The 25,955-nt window shown below is 49.7% G+C and overlaps 1 long non-coding RNA gene across 2 annotated transcripts in view; it reads left to right on the top strand.

Annotated features, from left to right (window-relative positions):
• LOC142819024 (uncharacterized) overlaps positions 1-25,955 on the top strand; it is a 49,153-nt gene that overhangs the window by 9,073 nt on the left and 14,125 nt on the right. The window contains exon 1 of one of the 2 annotated variants that reach the window (XR_012896707.2): positions 1,579-1,716. The exons of the other annotated variant lie outside the window; for it this stretch is intronic. This is a non-coding gene — a long non-coding RNA (uncharacterized LOC142819024). Of the gene's footprint in view, positions 1-1,578; positions 1,717-25,955 lie in introns of those variants that run through there. 2 annotated transcript variants of the gene reach the window in all.

The raw sequence follows: 25,955 nt of genomic DNA, 5'->3' as shown, positions 1-25,955 counted from the left end.
CCATAAGGCACAATTATGTTATCTACATCATGAAAGAACCCCCGAGTTAAATACCACTGAAGAGTCTTTGTAACAATCCTACTGACAATCTGGATTTAACTGCCAAATACAGGTTGAACCTCTAGTCCAGCATGCTCTGGACCTGACCAGTGCCCAACCAGAGCATTTCCCAAAATTGTTGGTAATGCTGCTAGACAATACTGACCTCCATTTCCACTATTTACTGGGTTTTTAGAAGACGTTTAGGGGTAAATTAGAGATAGTTAACAGCACAGAACACCGGCCACCAGGACTGGTGACTAAACACATTTTACAGCCACACCCATGATAAGTTGGCATCCAGCTAAGTTCATGCTCCACAGTCCAGACCACAGATGTTGCCAGACCAGAATGTGCTGGACTAGAGGGATTCAATCTGTAGCTAAATAACAATATTCACATTTTTCTAAATGCACAGAGGAAGTTCTTAAAATCCTGAAAACAGTGGAAAGAACTATCAATTTCGGTGGTTGTTGAATGTTCTGAAATCTTGTACCAACATGTGAATAGCTTCAGCACTGTTTTCTCTCTGCAGGCTCCCTCTGCAGCATCATGCAAGTGTAACCTGATGATTTCAGCCAATAGACACGTTAGGAGTCATCATTTTGTCACATGATAGTCTCCAGACACAGAATGAATAAGCTTGAGGTTATCAGCGTACATTAACCCAAATGCACTTTGCCTGTATTGAAGAGGCACCACAGATTACTCACACAGATGGAAACACACAGATAACGGGGTTTGTTTAATACTGATGATGCTAGTATGGAGTGCAGTTTACAGTGTGTTTCCATCAGAGCTTTTGGGGGGGGGGGGGGAATCTAACTTGCGAGTCTTTGAAATAGCTATATTAATAGTATTCCAATAGAGGCAGATGTGCAAATCTCCCTTTTGGGAACGAGAATGGCTCAAAACATTTTCATTCATAGTTAGAAAGAGGCAGGGTTGTGGGTTTTTTTTTTTTGGGGGGGGGGGGGCGCTTCAGAAATTGGTTCAAACAAACAAACAAAACAAAACAAAACACTGGTAACAGTTTTGAGAGGACAGCTACACCAGAAAGGGTATAATATACACAAAGCACAACCTACACCACTGTTGCAGGAGGAAATTCCTCAGCATTAGCTAGTTACCATGGCTTTTCAAAAGAATGGTTAGCAGACCAAGAATTTTCCAAATCTGATCAGAGGCCTCATTTGATGAGCCCAGTCCCCATACCAATTAAGAATACAGGTTCCATTAAGATTTAGAATTTAGCTCAGCAACTACAGATACACAAGTTTTGTTTTAAAGTGTCTCAGCTTTCTAGAGACATATGCACCACAGTAAGTTGAGACTTCATCCAGTCATAACAATGTACATAAGGAAGTGTTCTACAAAAAAGGTCTAGAAACTAGGTAGAGAGCGTGATAAACAATTACAAACATCATGGCAGATTTCAATTGCAAGGTGCTAGACCAAATGCTCTTCTAGCTAGAATGTTTACTTTTGGGGCACGTTTAATATACAGATTGTGAGCACATGAGAAACATGCTTAGCAGTCAAACGCTCGCTGTACTAGGAGGGGAGGACAACAGAGAATAGGATTTCCAGTTCTTCTGTTGACACAAAGCCTCAAGAGCCCCAGCGGAGGTCAGGCCGCCCTCTCCACGAGCATGCAAGCCTCCGCAGCCACTTTCGGTAAGAGGAGACCGGATGCTTTGGCTGTTCCGTTTGTAAAGCATGAGGCGGCCATTAGCTCACGAGAGAGCACGACAGAGAGGAAGTTCCCGGCAACCAACGCCCCGACTCCGCTGCAGGAGGGGAGGCAGCTGCCGCGTAAGCGCCTCGCCAAGCCTTGGCGGAGCGTGTGCGCCAGGCAGCCCTGCGGGGAGCGCACGCAGCCGGTGTCAGGCGCTGCCCGCACGGGGTGCAAGGCGCTGCCAGGCAGGCTCCCCACTGCACGGGGGGGGGGGGGAAGAGGAGGAAGCAGGCAGCTGCCCCCGACGGACATTGCACCTCAGGAGAGGAGGGGGGCTAGAGAGCAGCCCCTCCATCATCCAGCCGTACCTGAGCGGGGAAAGCAAACTCTCCATCGCCACCCCTCACCCCGGGAGCACTCCCGGCTCCTCCCTCGGGGGGGGGGGCTGCAGCAGCCCCTCCATAGCCCCCGCCCAACCTCAGGGGGCCCCCCCAACCCCCCCATGCCTAAGGGAGCACCCCAACCCCCCCATGCCTAAGGGGGCACCCCAGTGCCTGAGGGGGGGCTGCACCAGCCCCTCCATAGCCCCCGCCCAACCTCAGGGGGCACCCCAGTGTCCAGGGGGCACCCCAACCCCCCCATGCCGGAGGGGGGCACCCCAGTGCCTGAGGGGGGGGCACAGCAGTCCCCATCCCGTCCCGCCCTCGCACCTGACGGCAGCCTCCGTGCCTGTACCTGAGACGGGCGCGCCGAACCTCCCGCTCCCCGCACGGCAGAGCGGGCTCGAGCGACGCCAGGTGCCTTTAGAGCGCTCTCGAGACAGGGGGAGGGGCCAGGGCGAATCCCCAGCCCGGGATGCCACGCCCACCCCGCTCCGCTTGAAAGACCCGCGCGCGCGGCCCCCTCCTCCCGGCGCGCGAGCCCTATTGGGCGAAGCGCCTCGCGTGAGGGGGCGGGGCCGGGCGCGAGCTCCGCCATCTTGGCAGCGGGCAGCCCGAAGGGCACCGCGGGCGGCCGCCCTTCACTGGCGGGGCGGAGCCAGCAGCCCCATGACGTGAGCCTGAGCCACGCCCCTTCTCCCGGCTGTTACCTTCGGTCATTGACCCCGCTAGAGCACGTGGTGTCTGCAGCTGGCTGGGAGGCGATTGCGCAGGGCCCAGAGTTTCCCTGGGGCGAGGGAGTGGGGGTTGTGTGTGTGTGTGTGTGTGGGGGGGAGGATTGGGGGGTAGATTAGCTATTAGCACAGCGACTGTCAGCTCCGTGGGCACCGATTGCATCTAAATATAATGGCTGTAATAGCCAGGGCAACAGGCGCTGGGTGACACCGCTCTTTGTGAATGGCAGATCATAACCCGCAGCTAATTAATCACAGGCAGGGTGACAAGACTGGAGACTATGGGGAACAACAAACAGGGCAAAACAGCCATAAAGCCTACAGTAATTTATTGCTGGCTGGTCCCAGGTGCAGCAACAGCACCTGGAGAAGCTAATGAGTCCCATGACAGGAACTGGAAAATGCCTGCCTGACCCTGATGCCTTCTGGTTAATATTTGAGAGAGCGGTTTCAGGAGTGGACTGCAGAAAGAACATACCCCATCTCCCATCGCCTGCCCCTTCTGCAGTGTGTGAGGGAGAACCTTGAACATTATCCCATAGCCTGCCCCTTCTTGCAACAGTGTGACTGTTGCAAAAAAAGCAAACATGATGCCGGGAGGAATTTACAGGAGTGTTGTGAACAAGACACGAGAAGTCATTCTTTTGCTCTACTCTGCACTGATTAGACCTCCGTTGGAATATTGGGTCCAATTCTGGGCACCGCATTTCAAGAAAGATGTGGGAAAATTGGAGAAGGTGCAGAGAAGAGCAACTAAAATGATTAAAGACCGAGAAAACATGAGCTATGAGGGAAGACTGAAAGTACTGGGCTTGTTTAGTTTAGAAAAGAGAAGACTAACAGAGGACATGATAGCAGTTTTCAAATATCTAAAAGGGTGTCACAAGCAGGAAGGAGAAAAATTGTTATTCTTGGCCTCTGATGATAGGACAAGAAGCAATGGGTTTAAATTGCATCAAGGGAGGTTTAGGTTGGACTTTAGGAAAAACTTCGTATCTGTCACAATGGTTAAACACTGGAATAAATTGCCTAGGGAGGTTGTGGAATCTCCATCATTGGAGATACTTAAGAGCAGATTTGATAGACATCTATCAACAGGGCTGGACAAATCGCTATTTCTACTCGCCCGTGGCAAGTAGATTTCAGCCTGTCGCTCCGTTTGCCCCGTTCACTGGCACTGCGCACATGCACAGTGCCGGTCTGGCACATGTGTGCAGAGACGGCCTTAGGCTGATTCAGCTGAATCCCCGGCGTGGGGGCCCCATGCCCAGGGAAGCGACGTGCGTGCCGGGAGCACGACGCTTGTGCGGGGCCCCTGGGCGCACGGCGCATGCGTCGTGACATCCTAGGCGCATGGCGCATGCATTGTACTCCTGGGGCACTGCGCATGTGTGGGTGCACAGCGCATGCGTCGTGATGTCTGGGATGCACGGGGCATGCGTCATGTCTCTGGCGTGCAACGCATGCGCTGTACCACCCGGGGCCCTGCACATGTGCGGCCCCGCCCCTGGAATCAGGCCCCATGCTCTGTAGAGCCGGCCCTGCATGCACGGTGCAGGGCTGGTGAGTAGATCTCGTCACTGTTTGTCGAGCCCTGTCTATCAGGGATGATCTAGATGGTGCTTGGTCTGGCAGGGGGCTGGATTCGAGGATCTCTCAAGGTCCCTTCCAGTTCTAGTATTCTATGATTCTATGGCACGAGGGAGATACTTGAGCGTATCCCATAGCTTGCCCCTTGTGGGGTGTGAGGGAGAACCTGGAGTGTGCCCGGTTGCAGCCCCTTCTCTGGCTCCTCCTGCCGAGGTTCTGGCTACACTTTTCCCCGCACCTGTTTATTTTTGCACCCCCTCTCTTTGGCGCCACAAAATCGCAAGGCCTCTTCATCAATCTTCTCCTGAAGGCTGCTATCTATAACACCAGGAGGAGGATGCTGGACAACGAGGTGCTCTGTGACTGTGGGGCCTACTTCCGCTCCTCCCTGATTTCAAACATCCAGGCAGAGTTCTTCTGGGAAGTCTCCACTAACTCCCTAGACAGCTTTGAGGAGCAGTGGGTGCTGTCTGGGGTTCTCTGCTTAGTGTTCTCCTCTGGTTCCCTCATTTTGAACCTCTGTCTAGTGCCCTTGAATCTGTTTGTTATTAGTTGTCCCCTTAACCTGGGTCCAGTGGTCCCTCTTATGAGGCTGGGGGAGGGGCCTTTAGAAGCAAGCCCTCCCACGTCCCAGGTTTTTCCAGTAAGGTGTAAAGAGTGTATGGGGTTCCCAACTAGCTCCTTCCCTGCCTTTTAGGGTACAGTGGTTATGGTTTTCCCTATCTACCTCTTAGGAGAAACTTGAGTTGTTTATATGACACTGCGCAATGAAAAAATATCAGATTATGATGCCAGCCCCTAACCCCCCACCCCAGCACCCTTTCAGGAGGATGGGGCCGCAGCCACGCGTACTGGGTCTTCTTCCTCTTCTCTTGCTTGTGCTCAGCTTGTGCCTTCTTCTTGCTCCTGGCTGTGAAGGGAGGGCAGAGGAGGAATACATCAGGCTGTGAACTTTCCCCTCACCCCCTGAGAGTCAAAGGAAGGAGATCCACAAGGCCAGGAACTTGGGACAGCCAAGAATATAACAGGGTATGTCTACACTGCCACCCTAGTTCGAACTAGGGTGGCTAATGTAGGCATTCGAAGGCATACACAAGGAGTTAGAGAGCCTAATTCGAACTACCTACTCCGGGCCACGTGTAGCTGCGGGCACGGAGTCCGCACTAAGGGGGATTTAAAAATGGCGGTGCCCGGCAAGATGCAAATGAAGCCCAGGATATTTAAATCCCGGGCTTCATTTGCAACTTCGAATGCCTACATTAGCCACCCTAGTTCGAACTAGGGTGGCAGTGTAGACATACCCTCAGGGATAAAGGGTCAAAACAAAGGAATCTGAAGAGGACACCCAGCGCTATTTGAAATCCTTGGAAGCTTGCACTGGCCCACTTCTAAAGGCCCCTTCCCCAGTCTTGTGGGAGGGAACACTGGACCTGGAATTCAACTGATTACTTGCGACAACTAATGACAAACAAGGTCAGGGGTGCAGGTCACAGGTTCAAAATGAGGGAACCAGAAGGGGACACCAAGCAGAAAACCTCAGACAGTGGCCACTGCTTCTCCCCACCCCTCATGCCAGGGAGGGACATGGCAGTTGAGAAAAGCTTTGTGGTGACAGGACAGAAAGAGGAAGCTGCCTAGGATGTTGTAAATAAAGAACAACTGTGATGAACCTTCATAATACGTGAGGACTGCTTGGAAGTCCTCACTCAGGTGAGACAGCCAAGCCAACCTTGGGACAGTTCTGGTCCTGCGCATACTCTCACATGCTCGATTATGCACCCTGAGTAATCTCATGGAAGTCAAGTGTTGGAGGAAGTCTTTGCAGAATTGGGTTCTACTAGAGGTAGTCAGGTCACTTATGCTGAACGTCATTTTGGTAAAATGCTGTTGTCACAGCCAAAGCATTTGGTGATGTGACCAGGAAGATTTTTGAGAAAGACAGAAGGTTAAGGTGCTGACCGGTGCTGGGAGAGACCCATAATCAAGTCATGGTTCTGCCTGATTTAGAGTGATTTGGAATGGAAAAAATACTCTGAATCAGCGAGAGCTAGGGATGTAAAATCCTGTGTAAATGGTTAAATAGTTAAACATATTGGTTAACTGATTAAAGGGGCCACTCCAGCCAAGTTGGAGCAAACCCTAGCAACTTCCCCCTTCCCAGGCAGGGGCTGTAGCAGCCAGGCTGGAGCAGCCCCTGCATGTGGTGGGCCAGGGCACGCCGTGGACAGGTGCTGCTCCGGATCACTGGAACAGCCCCTTCCTGCAATGCACCCAGCCTGCTGTAGACAGGGGCTGCTCCAGAGAACCTGAGCAGCCCCCATCCACAGCAGCCCCCCCCTCCCCACTCCCACAGGGCTGGAGCAGCCCCCTGCTCATACAGGCAGGGAGCTGCTCCAGCCCTCACCGGTTAACTGGTGAAACATTCGAGAGCAGGAATTATTTGAACATGGATCTGCTGCACCCTGGACAGTAGCACCAGGCTATAAACCTGGGGTGGCCAACCCATTAAACAGCATCGGAAAAAATGTGAAGAGCTGCACTAGAATTGTTGAGGGGGGAAAAAAAAGGACACTGCCCCTTAAAAAACCATGGGTTAAGCTTTTTGGTCACATCAGGCTCCTGTTGGATGGCTCTTCTCCACACAGGGAGCCCAGGGAACCAGGGGTGTTTGTAGGTGTGTATGGGGAGGCTTTGTGAGCCACAGAGGAGACTTTGCGAGCCGCACTTTCAGGGGTGAAGAGCCGCATACAGCTCACGAGCTGTGGGTTGGCCACCCCTGCTATAGACACTTCCATTTTCACAAAAACATTTGAAGGTTTTGTTTTCATCTAAACGGGAAACAAAACGTATGTTGAAATCTTGAATACTTTTTCAGAACAGAATTGTCACCCGCTGGACATCTCTAACAAATGAATGTGTCTTCTGTTGGTGATTGTGATGTTTTTCCCGAGACGAAGGGCTAAAGTACTTTGTGTCTGCATGGCTCTTACTATAGCTGAAAGGCAATAACAAAGAATGAATACCTGTAAAATATGCACAAAGGAAGAAAGCATAGTGTGTGTGTCGCACTCCGTTTCAGCAATTTTGAACTACTGATCCAAATTAATATTTAGTTTCATCTTAAAGATACAGTAGTTACCTCTGTGAACAGCACAGACGGCTTCCAATTTCTCAAGCATTCCATGTTCCTCCCCCCAACAGTAAGTACTGGCCAAGGGTAAAGGTGGATGCTGGAGCGAACGGACCATTAGGCTTTATGTTCCTGATTTCTTAAATGCTGCTTCTATGCTCCACTGTCTTAGTAACTGGGTGCATTTTAGATCATCTGCAGAAACATCTAAACTCAACAGCCCACAGGAGTGAATCTCCAGGACAATGACACGGGCAGGCTATGGCAATGAAAACCCGATCTTCACGTTCTGTTCCAGATTCAGAGGAGCCGACAATGACCATCGTGTTCTCTGGAGGCTAAGATCTTTCGGAGGGAACTACAGGTGGCTGGCTGCCCTACCTCAGAGTTAGCTCATTTAGAATCAGGGAGTTGGCGTTGGCTGGAGTCCCTCTCTGTAAGCTGCAGGACAGGAGGAGCGAGATGGATCTGCTGCATATCTATCCACTTTCTGGAGACTTTTGTTTTAGATAGTAAGATCTTTTTGCTGCACCTGGCCTTGTCTATCCCCGTGAACTTTTTAGCCATAATTCCCACTTGATCCTGCTTCATCACTAGCAGCAATGATGGAAGTTATAGTGTAGGCAAGGCTCAGGTATTTTTGCTACCCTGTCACCTAGCTATGAATGGGAGAAGCGTGAACGAAGGCCGGCATCCTATTCAGTCAGCCACACTATCTTTTTGCTGCTTATTGCTGCTGCTTTCAGAGCAAGACAGTGCTTGCAGCTATACTGTTTTCTAGCATAGATGCAGGCTATCAGCTTTGCTTTGTACTGGACTGAATTGTAGATTCCTGTGTTAGGAAGGGTACTGTCTATTGACTTTGATTCTTATCTACTTTGTTTTAACTACCCTATCTTCAGGTGCTTACTGATTCCCAGTTCTGCCTTCCTGTTTTTCCCTTTGATATTTCCATACCCTCTGCTCCTTGCCCCCCTTCATCATTTCTTCCCCCCCCCCCTTCTCCTCTATTTATTTTGGGTCTGCACATCCTAAATTCAAAACTCCAGTCATCTGAAAAAGTGGGCTGTGCCCACAAATGCTCATGATACCATCTACATGTTTTATTAGTCTATAAAGTGCTACCAGAACATTTGTTGTTTTTTTAGTTTATCCTGTACAGACTAACTCGGCTACCCCCTGAAGCTTCTCAACAGTACACGGTTAGTTACTTCTTACTTTTATTGTGGAAAGCTCTGCTCTCCGTTGCAACATGTGGCATGCACATTAGGCTTTGAATGCTACTGTTTTCATTTTTAGAGCCACTATACTTTTGGAAGCAGAGGTGGAAAGTAACTAAGTAGAAACACTTCATTACACTACTCAAGTACATTTTTTTGGTATTTGTACTTTCCTCAAGTAATTTATTTTTGTGATACTTTGACTTTTACTCAAGTAGGTTTTTAGAAAATATTGTACTTTTTACTCCACTACAATTTCCAGATGCACTTAGTTACTCACTACTTTTATCATTCTGATTTGCCTAAGCACAGCTGCATGTGCAAGCACCCAGTCATCCAAAAAAATAACCAATCCACAAGCCTGCCAACAAAGAAGCCTTTTAATTAGCCGCATGAACACCTTTTCATTCAAAAACAGTATCTAAACAGGCTCTGCCAGCCTGAGACCTGAGCAACCAGGGGGCAGGGAGGCTGCCAGGGAGATGTGCTGAGGGGGTGCATTTGAATAGTCTCATGTGACCTGACATGGGGCCAGCCAGCTAAAAAGGAGGGAAACCCAGCATCCACCTCAGCTAAGATCAGGGAGGACGGAGGCATTTACTTGTGTCAGGTAAATCCTCTGCTCTGGTGGAAGCAGCAGCAGGGTGGGTGCCCAGGGCAGAGGCTCCCCATTCTCCCTGGGATAGAGGGCCCCCCCCCCACCAGTAGAAGCCCTGTGGTGAGAGGGTGGGGCAGGCTATGTTGGAAGAGGCTCAGGGTAGGCAGCTGAGTTTGGTGGGGATTGAAGAATTGTGTCTGTGTGTGCAGCTTCCCTCTGTGTGCTGGCTGGCTAGCATTTGGAGCAACCCTGCTATCTGGGTGTGTGTTAGTGTGGAGCAGGTGTGGGTCCACCCATCCCCTTTTTTCCCCCCCTTTCCCTCTAAGAGCCCCATAGGGGAACTGAGGAGGGCTGGGCTACTGGCTGGGGAGGGGGATATAGCACTTTGAGTTGTGTGGGGGGAGACCTTTAAATTGCCCTCCCCCATGAGCAGTTGATCTTGTCCTTCTGCTTCCCTAGCTGGCTCAGAAGTTTTGCTCACTTTTTTAGGATGGGGAGGAGCCTGCTGCTGCTTCCCCAGTGTGAGACAGGTGGGTGCAGAGATGAGTGTTACTGAAATCAGCTCTCCCATGTGCCCCCTAGGGAAATGAGTCAGAGTGGATGATTGAAACACATTTACCTTCCATTCAATTCTTAATGACCTATCCACACCCTCAGGTTTGGTTTATGTTTTCACTACAAGTTGTATTTATCAGTATGCTGAACTTTCTCAGATCAGGGGGCCTTGCTGAAGCTGTTTTTGAGCAGTGTTGTTCTTTCATTAAGATTAACAATAAGGACGTTTTCTTTGCTTCCATCTTAACCTGAAAATATTCTTCATGCTCTGGAAGTCACTGGGGTTCCTAGGGTGAGAATCTGAAGATAAGGTGAAACAAAATACAGGCCTATGTAGCACTTTAAAGACTAACAAGATGGTTTATTAGATGATGAGCTTTCGTGGGCCAGACCCACTTCCTCAGATCAAATAGTGGAAGAAATTTTTCACAACCATATATACCAAAGGATACAATTAAAAAAATGAACACATATGAAAAGGACAAATCAAATTTCAGAACAGAAGGGAGATGGGGGGGGAAGGTAAATGTCTGTGAGCTAATGGTAATTGGGGAAGCTATCTTTGTAATGGGTAAGATAACTAGATCCTTTGTTCAGACTCAGGTGTAAAGTGTTGAATTTTATCATCAATAACAGATAAGGTGTGATTGTTGCGACTTGCAGTTTCAGAAGAACTCAGTGGGAATATAGACTCTTTCCCATTCTCTCTCCCCCTCCTCCCCCCCCCCCAGATCTCCTGTGCAATGTTTCACCCCTGCTGCTCTGGCTTATAAAAAGGCTTAGTAGAATGTTTTATAACTTTGTGTAGCGTTTTGAGCTTTTCATCTTTTTCTAATTTTCACAGTTATTGGGAAATTATGGAGAGAGGTCTGATAATTTTTTTAACGATGAAGTGGAGATGCAAACAGTTTAAGCTTTAAAGCTGTTAAAACCCAAACAGAGAGACAAGGTGGGTGAAGTAATATCTTTTAAAAAATTGTTTTGAAACAGTTTTGGTTGAGGGATTAGCCCTTTTGAGCTTCACAGACCTGGAGAAGAGCTCTAAGGAGTTCCAAAGGTTGTCTCTATCACCAACAATATTTGGTCCAGTTAAAGATATTACTTCACTCACCTTGTGACTCTCATCCAGGCACCAGTGTGACTACAACAAAACAGCAAAAACCACCATATCGCATGTCAGGATACACAAAATTATCCTAACACCAGACATGACTTGTTGATTTAACTATTCATTCATTCGTCCATTTCTGTCAAGCCCAGTTCAGAAGTTTATATCATTGAATTTTAACCCTAACAAGTGCTCAGGAAGCATTTTTCTTGCTTTCCCTATCTGTAAATAATTTAATTATTACCGATGGACATATTTCAGGATTTCTGTATACTGTGAAATCAGCTAATTTCTAAGTTATTTACTTACACACAAACCCAAATCCCTAGAGATTTCAGGTACCTAAGTATCCTCTGGAATCATTAACGTTACCTTCCCCAGCACCACCACAATCTGAACTGGCACCCCTGGAGAGTCAGGAGCGGCCAGAGGGCCACATGCGCAAGATGCAGCCCCCATCTGACAGCAGAAATACCAGAGCCTTGCCTACACTATAACTTCCATCTCAACTAACTAACCATGTACTGTTGCGAAGCTTCAGGGGGTAGCCAAGTTAGTCTGTACAGGATAAACTTAAAAAACAACAAATGTTCTGGTAGCACTTTATAGACTAACAAAACATGTAGATGGTATCACGAGCTTTTGTGGGCACAGCCCACTTCTTCAGATGACCGGAGTTTTGAATTTAGGATGTGCAGACCCAAAATAAATAGAGGAGAAGGGGGGGGAGGAAACAAGGAGCAGAGGGTATGGAAATATCAAAGGGAAAAACAGGAAGGCAGAACTGGGAATCAGTAAGCACCTGAAGATTGGGAAGTTAAAATAAGCAGATAAGAATCAAAGTCAATAGACAGTGCCCTTCCTAAGACAGGAATCTACAATTCAGTCCAGTGCAAAGCAAAGCTGATAGCCTGCATCTATGCTAGAAAACAGTATAGCTGCAAGCACTGTTCTCTGAAAGCAGCAGCAAAAAGGTAGCATGGCTGACTGAGTAGGATGCCGGCCTTCCTTCACGCTTCTCCCATTCATGGCTAGGTGACAGGGTAGCAAAAATACCTGAGCCTTGCCTACACTATAACTTCCATCATTGCTGCTAGTGATGAAGCAGAATCAAGTGGGAATTATGGCTAAAAAGTTCACGGCCAGGTCCAGCAAAAAGATCTTACTATCTAAAACGAAAGTCTCCAGAAAGTGGATAGATATGCAGCAGATCCATCTCGCTCCTCCTGTCCTGCAGCTTACAGAGAGGGACTCCAGCCAGCGCCAACTCCCTGATTCTAAATGAGCTAACTCTGAGGTAGGGCAGCCAGCCACCTGTAGTTCCCTCCGAAAGATCTTAGCCTCCAGAGAACATGATGGCCATTGTCGGCTCCTCTGAATCTGGAACAGAACGTGAAGATCAGGTTTTCATTGCCATAGCCTGCTCGTGTCATTGTCCTGGAGACTCACTCCTGTGGGCTGTTGAGTTTAGATGTTTCTGCAGATGATCTAAAATGCACCCAGTTACTAAGACAGTGGAGCATAGAAGCAGCATTTAAGAAATCAGGAACATAAAGCCTATGGTCCGTTCACTCCAGCATCCACCTTTATCCTTGGCCAGGCAGTACTTACTGCTGGGGGGGGGGGGGGGGGACATGGAATGCTTGAGAAGGGAAGGTGATCTGGTGGCACAGGGTCGGGAAGTAACAGACGTGGGTGCTATTCCTGGCACTATCCCTGAGTCTGACTGTGTGCTTCAGTATCACCCAGCAGAGCCAGTCTCCAGGCAACCTAACGCGCACAGCTGGCCTGTAGTAGGCTGTCTGATTGGTGGGAAGAGTTAATAGACCAATTCCTAGCCTCAGTCTAACACAGCAGTGGGCAACCTGCAGCCTACTGGGGCTTCACCTGTGGCCGGTGGACCCTCTAGCTGCCCCATTCCTCCATGCGCCTCTCACACTTTTCCTACCCCTTCTCCTTCCTCCCAGCACTTTTGGAGCACCAAGATTCACCTGATTTGTGCCCCATCCCTACCCACCCCTCCTAGAAGTGGAACACTGCGAATCAGCTGTGTGCGTTGTTCTAGTTCTGGGACAGGAGGAGGAACGGGAATCAGCAGCTTCGTGGTGCTCCAAAAGTGCTGGGAGGGAGGGGGAAGAGTAGGAAGTGTGGGGCTCTGGTGCCCTGCAGGGCCACAAATGGAACTCTAACGGACCACGGGCTGCAGCAGCCCACCAAGATGGAGGAGGCCACTCATTACTCTTGGTGGCCCGTTGCTGGTCTAGCAGTTATTCAAACTGTTTGCCCTTGGCAATAACAGCCTTGTCCGTTCCAGCCTGGCCTCGCTCCAGGTAATCTGGCTGGCTCTGACCCTCAGTTCTGATTCTTGACCTCTGACTTCAGCTCTGGCATCTGGCCTCTGACCCTCGGCTCCTAGTCCTGGCTACCAATTCCTACTCCAGCCACTAGACATGACTGCCCTTGTCACAGTCTCTTGCAACGTGTGACCCTGTACAAGTTGCTTCTCTGGGTCTTACCTTCTTATGTGTCAGATGGAGACTGCAACACTGGTCTGTCTTGAACCAGGAGAATAAACTCACAATGTCTCCGAAATTCTCCATGGTCCTTGGCTGGAAAGTGTAAGTATTATTGACAATGCTTCAGACTAGTGCAAAGTGCACTCTCCTGCAATGCAGCTAGCCACTGGAGCTCCTGTGCCCGCATGGGATCAATTTACACACTGCAATGAGAGAGAGGATTAGCCTTAACTGGCACAAAAGGTATTACCAGCTGGCCATAAAATGACCTGCCCTTTTAAAATTGAGCCACAGTAATTGGCTCTGATCCCCCAGAACAGTGACTGCAGCAGGATGACAATATCCGTTGGGAAGTAGTCACGCTCTTGGCTCTGAACCGGTGCAGAATTAGTGCCATTACGTGTCACAGAATTCCCGAGTTATCAGACACCATCCACAGGATGGACTGGTTGACTCTGCGGCTTGTTTATAGAATCATTCGCCTCTGGGTTATTGTTTCATATCTGGCCTAGGTCAGCGGCAACTGAAAGTTCTCACTAGCTGTTCTTTGTCAAATGAATTTGAAGGGAGTGAGGGTTCAGTCTCAGTCCATTTCCAATGTAAACAAGCATTCACATGATGAAAGTCACTGCCACAGCTGGATGAATTAGCTGCATCAGCAGAGAGGCCAAGGACTGACGGGTTGGCTGAGAGTGAAGAATGCGAAACCCCTCTTACTTCTAGAATTGGTCCTTCCAGGTCAGGGGAGAAGCACATGGGTAAAACTGCTGGGCTACGTCTACACTGGCCCCTTTTCCGGAAGGGGCATGTTAATTTCAGCTATCGTAGTAGGGAAATCCGCGGGGGATTTAAATATCCCCCGCGGCATTTAAATAAAAATGTCCGCCGCTTTTTTCCGGCTTTTAGAAAAGCCGGAAAAGAGCGTCTACACTGGCCCCGATCCTCCGGAAAAAGCGCCCTTTTCCGGAGGATCTTATTCCTACTTTGAAGTAGGAATAAGATCCTCCGGAAAAGGGCGCAGGAATAATATCCTCCGGAAAAGGGCGCTTTTTCCGGAGGATCGGGGCCAGTGTAGACGCTCTTTTCCGGCTTTTCTAAAAGCCGGAAAAAAGCGGCGGACATTTTTATTTAAATGCCGTGGGGGATATTTAAATCCCCTGCGGATTTCCCTACTACGATAGCTGAAATTAACATGCCCCTTCCGGAAAAGGGGCCAGTGTAGACGAGCCCCTGATGTCTTTATTCCAAATGGAGGGGAGGTTGGTTTCTAGGGTTGTAACAGGAGCAGGGCTAGGTCCTCAGCTGGAAGTCCTCAGCTGGTGTGACCTAGCAAAGATTACTTGTAATTACAGCAACAGATGCTACAGCACTGTTCCTCCCCAGGGCAAGAGTCAAATCAAGACATAACCTATTACAGCTGAGGTGGGGATCAGCGTTCCCTCTAAGATCTCCATTCATGAGCGGAGTGGGTTTTGCCTTGTGCACCAATATTAAAATCATGTGCGCTTATTCGGATGTGTGCCACTGTGGCAGGCACCCAAGTTATTAACAAATATATATATAAAATGTTATGGAAGAAAAATATTAAGCTTCATGAAAATAGAGACCCACTACTTTACATCAAAAAGAATGCCCAGAAATACTCCAGTTTGCGCCAGACTAGACAGATATCCTTTTCTCCTTGTAAAACCAAGCATCAAATAAACTGCCAGAAGAAAATTCAGGTTGGGAGAAAGCTGACATGCAGTAAGGGCGTAAATTAGAGAAGAATAAGTTAAAAATGGAAAGTGTAGAAGAGGGGGAAATAAATAAGGGAAGGATGGAGGGAGAAGATGAGAGAACAAAACCCAGAATTAGAAAAAGAGGAAGAAGTGGGATAAGAAAGTGAGGGAAAAGGAAACCAAAAATTATTAGAAAAATTACATCAAAAATGACGTATGCCGCAGAGGAAGGAAAGATGGAAAGAAAGAGCAGCATTAACCCAACACAAATGTGGTGGATACTTAATATAAAGCTGCTCTAGTGCCTGAAGGGTAGACTGAATAGCAATAAAAAGTAAACTATGGGATAAAACAGATTGTATGCGGCCACATGGGGAGTATAGTTTATCTAAGGCAGCAAAATATTCTGAGCAGGGGTGGCGTGAGCTGGACAGAGTTGGAACAGGAGGGGTTTTGAGCTAGGGTGAAGGAATGTTTGGGAAGAGAAGGGCTCAGGGCTATGGGCAGTTTGGCTAGGAAGGTTTTTTCTGGATGGGAAGAACGATGGATCCTAGAAGAAGGGGAATGTTTTTGAGCTGATGGAGGGGAGGGAATTCTGAACCTCGCTGGCTAAGGTAGGAGTAGTTAGGAATGAGCCTAGGATGTGGGGCTCAGATGGAAAGAGGATAGGAGAACATATAGGGGCAAAAGGAACTTTGTTCTCAGCTGGGATGGGTTCGGCTGGCAGAGTTGAGTGGGTGTGAATTGGTGGGTGGGACATACAGCCCATCGGGGATATTGGTGGTAAGGACAATGAGACTCGACCCAAGTATTGCAAATAAATATTAGTGCCTCGGGGTTCAAAGAGGGATAAATACTATTTTCACTGTTCCCTGGACTCTCCCCTCTTTGTTTCAATTAACTTTAAAAACTGGCCCTGCTGTGGGGTCAGGGCGGGGAAGGGGGCAGCAGGGGGAAGCCTCCTACTTGCAGCCCCATCAGTCACTTTGGACCCTGCCAGTGTCATTAACAATCAGCGGCGAGGTCTGTTCCAGGGGTGGGGGAGGAGCTCTGCGTGGGGCTGAAGAAGCAGGCAGAGGCAAGTCGGGCGCTGTACCTGTGCTGGGGGTGTAAATATGGGTTCCTGGCGCTTACCAGCAAGGTGCAGCCAGCGCCTCTCCCATGTGCATACAAAGGGACCCGGAGCTGCTGCTGCCGCTTCTTCCCAGGGGACTAATAACTTCGGTCCTCTCCCGCTCCCACCGACACCCTCCTCTCCTCAAACCAAGCCGCACACACACTCACCTGCCCCGCTCAGCCACACCACGCTAAGGCGCCTTCCTCTGCCACTCCTGGTCCCCTTTCGGGGGGAGAGAGGTGCAGTGGTCGTAGCTCAGGGCTGTTGCCGGAGCTGGAACCGGGGCCGTGGTGAGGCTGCCCAATCAGGGACAACGTCACGGCGCCCCGGCTCCAGCCACGCGCATGGGATCCCCCACGCAGCCCCACCTACGGCTGGAGCAAGAACGCACCACGCCACTCTGAAGGAGGTGGGCGGGTGTAGCATTGTTTGTGCGCGGCCACGCAGGCATGCCCCTTAGAGGGCACTATGGTGGGAACCTGCTTTGGGTTGGGGAGCTGCTGACCTCGAGAAAAATCAGTCGGGGGCTGCACACAAGGGAGAACTCTCCCCCCCCCCAAAAAAAAACCCCCACCCTCACAGATGTGGCCCCTTGACTGAGAAGGAGAAAGACATTCCCCACATACACCAGAGCCTAGGGGGGCCAGGCTAGTACACTGTGTGCTCCAGCCTTGCAGTGGGGCTGGAACGCCAGCATGGGCTCCCCAATGCTGGGGGGAAGCCCTGAGCCTTGGGGGCTGGACCAGGCAAGCTGGGGGCCATATCCGGCCCCCAGGGGTGGCCTGTGAGCCTAGACAAACTAGGCAGTTGCCTAGGGTGCCGCTGGCTCGGGCGCCCGATGATGATGTCACAGGGCGCCCCGTGATTATGTCACGGCCATTGATGACCGTGCAAGTGGGGGGCGCTCATTGCGCCTTCCACCCGGGGCGCCAACTGCCGCAGCCGGCCTCGGGCCGCTCCTGCCGGCCCCAGGCCTCAGGTTCCTCACCCCTGCATTACAGGCAAGTCAGCTTCCTGTCTCAATGAGGGTTGCCAGGTGTCCGGTTTTGAACCAGACAGTCCAGTATTTGAGCTTTCTGTTCGGGGAAACAAACTGAGAAAATATAAAAGTCTTTCTAAATCAGATGTCATGTAGATTGTGATGTAATGTCAACCCTAGTCTCAACTGCCCATCTGCAAATCTTACCTCCTAATAAAAATACTGTGCCGGTACCCGGCTCTGTCTGCGCTATATCGTGTTGGGGGATATTTTTAAAATAAGGTAGTGTAGGGCATGGGTTCCTAAACTGGGGGTGTGAAGAAATTCCAGGGGGAGCATGAGGCGACTCAGCCTCCCTCCCCATCAAGTTTTTCTGCCCTGTTCAGTTCCTTTTTTCCTGTCTTTTTTTTTTTTTTTTTTGGCGCAACAAGTTTTGCTGCTATTTGGGGGAAGGGGAGCATGAGGGTTTTTCAAAAATAAAAAAGGGGGGCGTGATGCCAAAAAGTTTGGGAACCACTGGTATAGGATATTTTTCCTCCACCACCTCAGCTGCTCTCCTCCAAGACAATACAGCTCACAAAGTCCTGGCCTAAGAATCTGAGAGGTATAGCATTCATAGTCAAGAGGGTCTGGTGGTGGAACAAACTTCCGGTGATCAGGTGAATACAGTTTGATCATAGCGACAGAATGTTGTAAAACTTTCCTCTTTGCAAAATCTTTTCCACTAGAAGACAGACATTCACAATATTAACCCCCCCGCCCCATCCCTAATCCCTACCTGCTCCAGACACTCAAAAACCAGAACCTTCACCCAAGCAGTTCTGACCCCAAAAATGAGGAAAAGTCAGAGATTTCAACTCAGGAATTAGAGTTTGCTATTGATTAGATGTAGACGTGATGGGTGGCAGGGTAAAAAATTTAAGCTAGATGTGTCTGGTTGAGGGTGCCACATCTAGCTTATATCAAGGTAAAATGACAATTTAGCTTGTTTACACTAGGATTTTACTGCAGACTAAGTATTTCACTATTGAAAAGCCACCTTTACTCCTGGTGTAAGCACAAGCCAGATATGGCTTCCCGTGTCCTGCACCTTGCACTGCTAAATGGAGTGAAATCAGGATAGAAGCATTTATTTTAACACTCACCATATGTCTGGACAAGATGCCAAGAGAATTAGGCCCTGCTGTGTTGGTATCTGTAGATCTCAAAGCTCTGGATCCACTCGAGTATGTTTTATAGAGACAACACAGGCACCATAGATGTGATGCTGTTTATCTGAGAGGTGAGGTGGTTTTTTGGCTGCAGCTAGGACCTCATGCTTCAGAGAGTAGGGCTCTCTTCCTAGATCTGCCACAAACTTCCTACGTCACCTAGCACAGGGCCTTTTTGTGAATGGAGGAAGTACCGTTTGCATTCTGTTACCTTCTTCCCGCATTTAGAAGCCTCCCTAAATGCACATTGAAACCAGGGATTTCCCTACACATCCCTTTGGGGTGTATACCCCCCCCCGAATTTCCCCAACACCCTTCCCCCCCAGTTTTGTGAACTATGGTGCCATACAGACCACCTTCACCCTCATGGTCTCACCCCTCATCGGCCCTGAAACCCCCCCTTGTAAATTTGAACACCCCCCAATTTAAATTCCTGGGGAGGCTACTGATTGGAACAGAGAAGAGGGAAGAGCTATGAGGGAAGACTAATAGAATTGGGCTTGTTTAGTTGGGAAAGGAGAAGACTGAGAGGGGACATGATAGCGGTTTTCAGGTATCTAAAAGGGTGTCACAGGGAGGAGGGAGAAAATTGTTCTCTTTGGCCTCTGAGGACAGGACAAGAAGCAATGGGCTTAAATTGCAGCAAGGGAGGTTTAGGTTGGACGTTAGAAAAAACTTCTTGTCAGGTGGTTAAACACTGGAATAAATTGCCTAGGGAGATTGTGGAATCTCCATCTCTGAAGATATTTAAGAGCAGGTAAGATAGATGTCTATCAGGGATGGTCTAGTGATTGGTCCTGGCAGGAGGCTGGACTCCATGTCCTTTCAAGGTCCCTTCCAGTTCCAGTGTTCTATGAAAAATGACAGTGAAAAATACCTTCTTATTTAGCCAGACAGCTCCCCATGTGATGTGAATCACATTGGCTGACTTAAGTGACTCAGATTGGGTGCTGCTGCTTTTTTCTCATATTAATGTTGAAGATTCCTTAGTGTCTGTTCTGACTCAAATGCCGTCAACAGAATTATTAATTAACATTCCAGTTACACTGGTAGCCAGGGAGCCTGAAGACCCCAGCTGCACTCCCGGCCAGTGACATGTAAGATAACTGGAAAAAATGTAAACCTGGAAGCTGACAAATGAAGAGTGAAGTACAGCATGCAGGAGTACAGAAACTCAGGAAACAAGACAGTAAACACTTTGGGAGTCAAGAAGAGGTGACAGAGACAGGTTCATCCAAGAGTAACAAGATAGTTTCAAAACATAAGCAGGCCTGACTGTCTCCGTCATTCACAATAAGGACCTGACACTACATGTAGAGTAAAAGGAACTTTCCGTTCTAAAATTGGATTGGATTCTCAGCTGCCAGCAATCAGCAAAGCGCAAATTAAGTCAGTGGCCAGGTCCACACAGGCGTAGAAAATCAATGCAAAATACGCAACTCCAGCTACTTGATTTGTGTAGCTGGAGTTGATGTACCTTGCATCAATTTTTCTGGGAGAGCCCCACAGCAGGAAGTTGATGGGAAAAATGCTCCTGTTGACTTCCCTTATGTTGCGAGGAGTACTGAGGTTGACAGTGCCCTCAGTGTTTGATTTAGCATGTCTTTACTAGACCCACTAAATTGAACCCTGGAAGATCGATTGCTGGAGCGTCAATCCTCCAGTAAATGAAGACAAGGCCCGATTCTCACTAACTGTGAGAAAGAAAGAAAACCTGGCACACACTGCCTGGTGCAAGTCTTGAGGCCTGGACCAAAGTCAGCACAATGAGTAAAAATCAGGCCGTGTCAACGTGAACTTGGCACAGATACTGCTAACATTGCTAAAATCAATTGAATATGCAAACACATTCCAGCAGACTAGCCCAAGTACAACCTAACCAAGCACAAGGTACATGGTTTGACGGAAGTGATAAATAGTGATGGTTTGCCTGAAACCTCAGGAATAAAGTACAGATAGGTGGTGAAGAGGGAGGTATCTCGCCTTAACCTTTTGTTCAGCTTGTGGGGCAGCTGAAAGTCCCATTGCTGAGCGGAGTCCTTGCCATTGGACAAGTGTATCCACAGATTGATCCAGGAAACTAGCATTGTGTACTGATGGCAATAAATACGGCCATGCACCTTTGCCAACAAACTGCATCTGTGGCAATATTATCAAGGTCTGCTGGGCTAGTTTTCTGCGCACAGCTGGGACAGCACAGAGAGAATACACACACGTGACAACAGTCACAGGCACTGAATAACAGAAACCCTAAAGCCAACCCATGATCAGTTTTTTAAAAATTCTGCTTTTGCTATACTTACTGTGCCTAATGTCCTGTTTAAAATCCCGATAGTTAAAACATGTTATGAACACATTTTAAACCACAACCTATTTTCTGAATTTAAATGCAGCCTTTGCATTGCCATTTACACTGTGCAAAGTGAGTGCTAAAGGTATATGATTTACTAATGTTTTAATTTACACCCATATTGCCCAGGGGTGAAGATCTACAAAAAGGGCAAGGCAGTGGGGAATTGGACCCAGAATTTCTAGCCTATGTTATTCACATGCATATATGCTCCTGAACAAGAATTTTGATGGAAAATTAATGCAAGTAGTTCAGAAGAACGGGTCTATTTTCAGAACTCCAGCAAAAACAGTGGATCTCAGCTTTAGCTGTAGTTAGGTTGAAGTAATTGCTGGTTTAGGTACATCTGAGATGGAAGAATGCTTCCATCTTCCTAGAATAGTGATAGAAATGTAGCCGTGTTAGTCTGGTGTAGCTGAAACAAAAAAACAGGACTATGCAGCACTTTAAAGACTAACAAGATGGTTTATTAGGTGATGAGCTTTCGTGGGCCTGACCCACTTCCTCAGATCAAATAGTGGAAGAAAATTGTCACAACCATATATACCAAAGGATACAATTAAATATAGACATTTACCTCCCCCCCATTCCCCTTCTGTTCTGAAATTTGATTTGTCCTTTTCATATGTGTTCATTTTTTTTAATTGTATCCTTTGGTATATATGGTTGCGACAATTTTCTTCCACTATTTGATCTGAGGAAGTGGGTCTGGCCCACGAAAGCTCATCACCTAATAAACCATCTTGTTAGTCTTTAAAGTGCTACATAGTCCTGTTTTCCATCTTCCTAGGTACTGTTGCTTGGGGAAGCAGTGTTGCCACACAGATAAACCCCTTCTGTCACTATAGATTGCATTTATACTATGTGCTTACGTCAATATAGTTTCTGTAGTAGACGTGTCCTAAGTCAGGGACCCAGTTACTCCACAGTCCCTGACTCAGCTTGATCAAGGTTAAAATGTTGCAGTAAGGACTGGCCAAGACTTTAGCCCAGTTACGAGGTCAAGGTTAAAGCCTGTCTGTTCTCAACATCTGATCTGTGTTGTAACTGGGCCAGAGGACAACCGTGTCGTAAGGAGACTAGGGAACAGCTGTGTTATAAGTGGGTTTCTTTCCTGGGTTAAAGTTGAAGTGTAAATGAGCCCTTTGTGACAATTTGGATAGAGCACTGATGACTAGGTTATAGGTGTTGGAGGGTTAAGCCTCTGTGAGTTTCACTTAGCCCCAAACATATTAACAGTCACCACAACTGATTGAGAATTTTTTTGCTGCAATATTTGGAAAACAGCAATCTGTCTAGTTTTGGTTAATTTTCAACTTGGGGAAAAAAAAGTTAAAATTGAAACAAAACTGTTTGAAATCACACAAATGAAATGTTTCGATTTATCCGGATCGATTGTTATTCTTTGGCTCATCACATTCTTTGAGATTTCAATTCTTCTTCCTGACTTGGGATGGGAAATGTTGTTTCAAAATCTTGTGTTGGGTTTCGTTTTGTTTAGTTTCTTTTCTTGAGACAGGAAAACGGTTTCCTTTCCAGTCCCACTCTTATGGTAAGATTTCAAAAGAGTTCAGCACCAAGGCAGTCTTGTCACAAAGCCAGCTTTATTACAAGAAATACTACTTGGGTTTCCCCCCAGGACAACTCCTTTCCCCTGACCTCAGCTCTTCACTCTGGATGTTGAGCAAATGGCTTGCCCAGCTGTTAAGCCCCTGCCAGTGTGTCTGTGGTTATCTTGCAAACAAAGAGGAAGTCAGTGCAAGCGATTATATTAACTTACATTAAAGAGGAATTCCTGTCTCTTACAGAATGGCATTTAAATGCTCCATTGAAATCTTAAACACTAGGTCTCAGCCCGGTGCCGTTCACACTGAGGGCTTGTCGATCCAAGCGCTGCCTAAACACAAATGTTCCAGTGGGTTGGTTTAGTTAAATGAACAGAGCTATTTCATCTGAGTAGTCACACTGCTAGGCTTACAGCCACACATGTGACATCGCATTTCAAGGCTTGCATTGACATGACACTACAGGCAGTCCCCGACTTACGCGGATCCGACTTATGTCGGATCCGCACTTACGAACGGAGCTTTCTCGCCCCGGAAGTCGGGGCGAGAAAGCCCCGTTCGTAAGCTGCTCCGGTGCCCCTGGTCTGCTGGAGACCGTCTCCAGCAGACCAGGGGCACCGGGCGGGTTCCCGCGCTTCTGAGGCTTTGCCAGAGCAAAGCCTCAGAAGCGCGGGAACCGCTGCTGCTGCCCCTTGAGACCCGGTGCCTGTGGTCTGCTGGGGACGGCCCCCAGCAGACCACAGGCACCCGGACTGAAGCCGCAGCCGCGGGGGGTCCCGCGCCTCTGAGGCTTTGCCAGAGCAAAGCCTCAGAGGCGCGGGGAACCGCCGCTGCTGCCGCTCCAGTCTGGGTGCCTGTGGTCTGCTGGGGACGGCCCCCAGCAGACCACAGGCACCCTGACTGAAGCCGCAGCCGCGGGGGGGTCCCGCGCCTCTGAGGCTTTGCCAGAGCAAAGCCTCAGAGGCGCGGGGAACCGCCGCTGCTGCCGCTTCAGTCAAAGCGGCAGCAGCGGCGGTTCCCCGCGCCTCTGAGGCTTTGCTCTGGCAAAGCCTCAGAGGCGCGGGACCCCCCGCGGCTGCGGCTTCAGTCTGGGTGCCTGTGGTCTGCTGGGGGCCGTCCCCAGCAGACCACAGGCACCCAGACTGGAGCGGCAGCAGTGGCGGTTCCCCGCGCCTCTGAGGCTTTGCTCTGGCAAAGCCTCAGAGGCGCGGGACCCCCCGCGGCTGCGGCTTCAGTCCGGGTGCCTGTGGTCTGCTGGGGGCCGTCCCCAGCAGACCACAGGTACCCAGACTGAAGCCGCAGCCGTGGCGGGGTCCCTCGCCTCTGAGGCTTTGCCAGAGCAAAGCCTCAGAGGCGCGGCACCCCGCTGCCGCTGCGGCTCTGCTCCCCGTGTCCCTGGTCTGCTGGGGGGGGGGGGGGGCGCAGCTAGTGTGCTCCCCTCCCCCCCAGCAGACCAGGCTTTTGTTTTGGACTCTGGGGCAGAGCAGCTGGGGCGCTGCCGATTGGTCCTGCAGCGCCCGTGGGCACTACTGGACCAACCCGGCAGCACCCCAGCTGCTCTGCCCCAGGTCCTGATTCAGCCGCTGCTGGTCAGTTTCAGCAGCGGCTGAATCAGGACGTCTGGGGCAGAGCAGATGGGGTGCTGCTGGGTTGGTCCAGTAGCACCCCAGCTGCTCTGCCCCAGGCGTCCCCAAGTCAGCTTCTGCTGAAACTGACCAGCGCTGACTACAGGAAGCCCAGCTTCCTGGAATCAGCTGCTGATCAGTTTCAGCAGCAGCTGACTTGGGGACGCCTGGGGTTCTTAAGTTGATTCTGTATGTAAGTCAGAACTGGCGGTCAGTTTCAGCAGTGTCTGAATCTGGACGCCAGTTCCGACTTACATACAGATTCAACTTAAGAACAAACCTACAGTCCCTATCTTGTACGTAACCCGGGGACTGCCTGTACACAGTATTACAGTAGTTTAACACTCCGGGTAACACAAAGTCCCTTGCACTGCATTCCTGCCCTTGCTAGCTGGGAAACTTGTGCTGTGGACACTAGACTCCTGAATTTGCTGGTGTCCACCAATGTTCCCTCTAATTTCTTCCCTCTGTGGACAGAATAAATTGTTCTGTGCACTGCACCACCAATAGAAATACATGTTGCCAGCTATGGGTGCCCTGCCAATTATCTGGGCGGCACCTGAATCTCTCCTGGACAGCTGCCCAAGCACTCAGCTTACAGGGACGCTGCCTGCACTGTTTCCAAATACAGTAAAACTCTGATGGTCCGGCACTCCTGATGGTCCGGCACCATCAGGAACCCGGAAGTGCTCTGGGCAGCCGGACCATTGGAGCTGCTCTGCCCCCAGCTTCCCTGATTCAGTCGCTGCTAAAACTGACCAGCGGCTGAATCGGGGAAGCCGGGGGCAGAGCAGCTGGAGTGCTGCCGGGTAGGTCCTGTAGCGCTGCCCCTTGGGGCTGCAGGATGAACCTGGTAGCACCCCAGCTGTCCCTGATTCAGCCGCTGCTGAAACTGACCAGCAGCTGACTCCAGGAAGCCCAAGGCAGAGCTGCTCTGCCCCGGCTTCCTGGAATCAGCCGCTGGTGAGTTTCAGCAGCAGCTGACTTAGGTACACCTGGGACAGAGCAGCTGGGATGCTGCCGGGTTGGTCCCCGCAGCGCCGAGGTGCAGCACTGCGGGGACCAAGCCAGCAGCGCCCCAGCTGCTCTGTCCCAGGTGTCCCAATTCAGCCGCTGTTGAAACTGACCACTGGCTGACTCCAGGAAGCCCGGGGCAGAGCAGATCTGCTTCAGGCTTCCTGTACTCAGCTGCTGGTCAGTATCAGCAGCGGCTGACTTGGGGACACCTGGGGTAGAGCAGCTGGGGTGCTGCCAGGTTGGTCCAGTAGCACCGCACCTCAGCGCTAAGGGACCAACCCGGCCGCCCCCCAGCTGCTCTGCCCCAGGCGTCCCCAAGAGCAGCTGGGGTGATTCCAGGTTGGTCTCGCTGTACCAAGGGTCGGCGCTACCGGACCAACCCGGCAGCACTCCAGCTGCTCTGCTGCAGGCGTCCCCGATTCAGCCGCTGCTGGCCAGTTTCAGCAGCGGCTGAATCAGGGATGCCTGGAGCACAGCCGGACTATTGGAAGGGGGGGCTATGAGGAGTCTGGGGTAGCATCCCCCCCACCCCACCCCAGATCCCTCATAGCCCCCCCTTCCGATAGTCCAGCATATTTGATAATCCGGCACCCCCAGGGTCGTAAAGGTGCCAGATTATCAGAAGTTTACTGTAGATCTCTGGTAGCAAGGATGAGAGCCAAATTAATGCAGTGCATTCTAGGTATGTAATAGTATAGTCGATTAACCAATTAATTGATAAGCAAAAACGTATAGGTTAATACTATAGACTACAGGCATTTCCCTCTCTCTGCCAGTAAATTTTTAGCAGCCTGGCTCAGACCTGGTTTGCAACGGGTCTGG

Source organism: Pelodiscus sinensis, chromosome 32 (assembly GCF_052426305.1).
Source record: "Pelodiscus sinensis isolate ZL-2025 chromosome 32, ASM5242630v1, whole genome shotgun sequence".
Classification (NCBI taxonomy): Eukaryota; Metazoa; Chordata; order Testudines; family Trionychidae; genus Pelodiscus; species Pelodiscus sinensis.
This window is presented reverse-complemented; position numbering and strand designations above follow the sequence as displayed.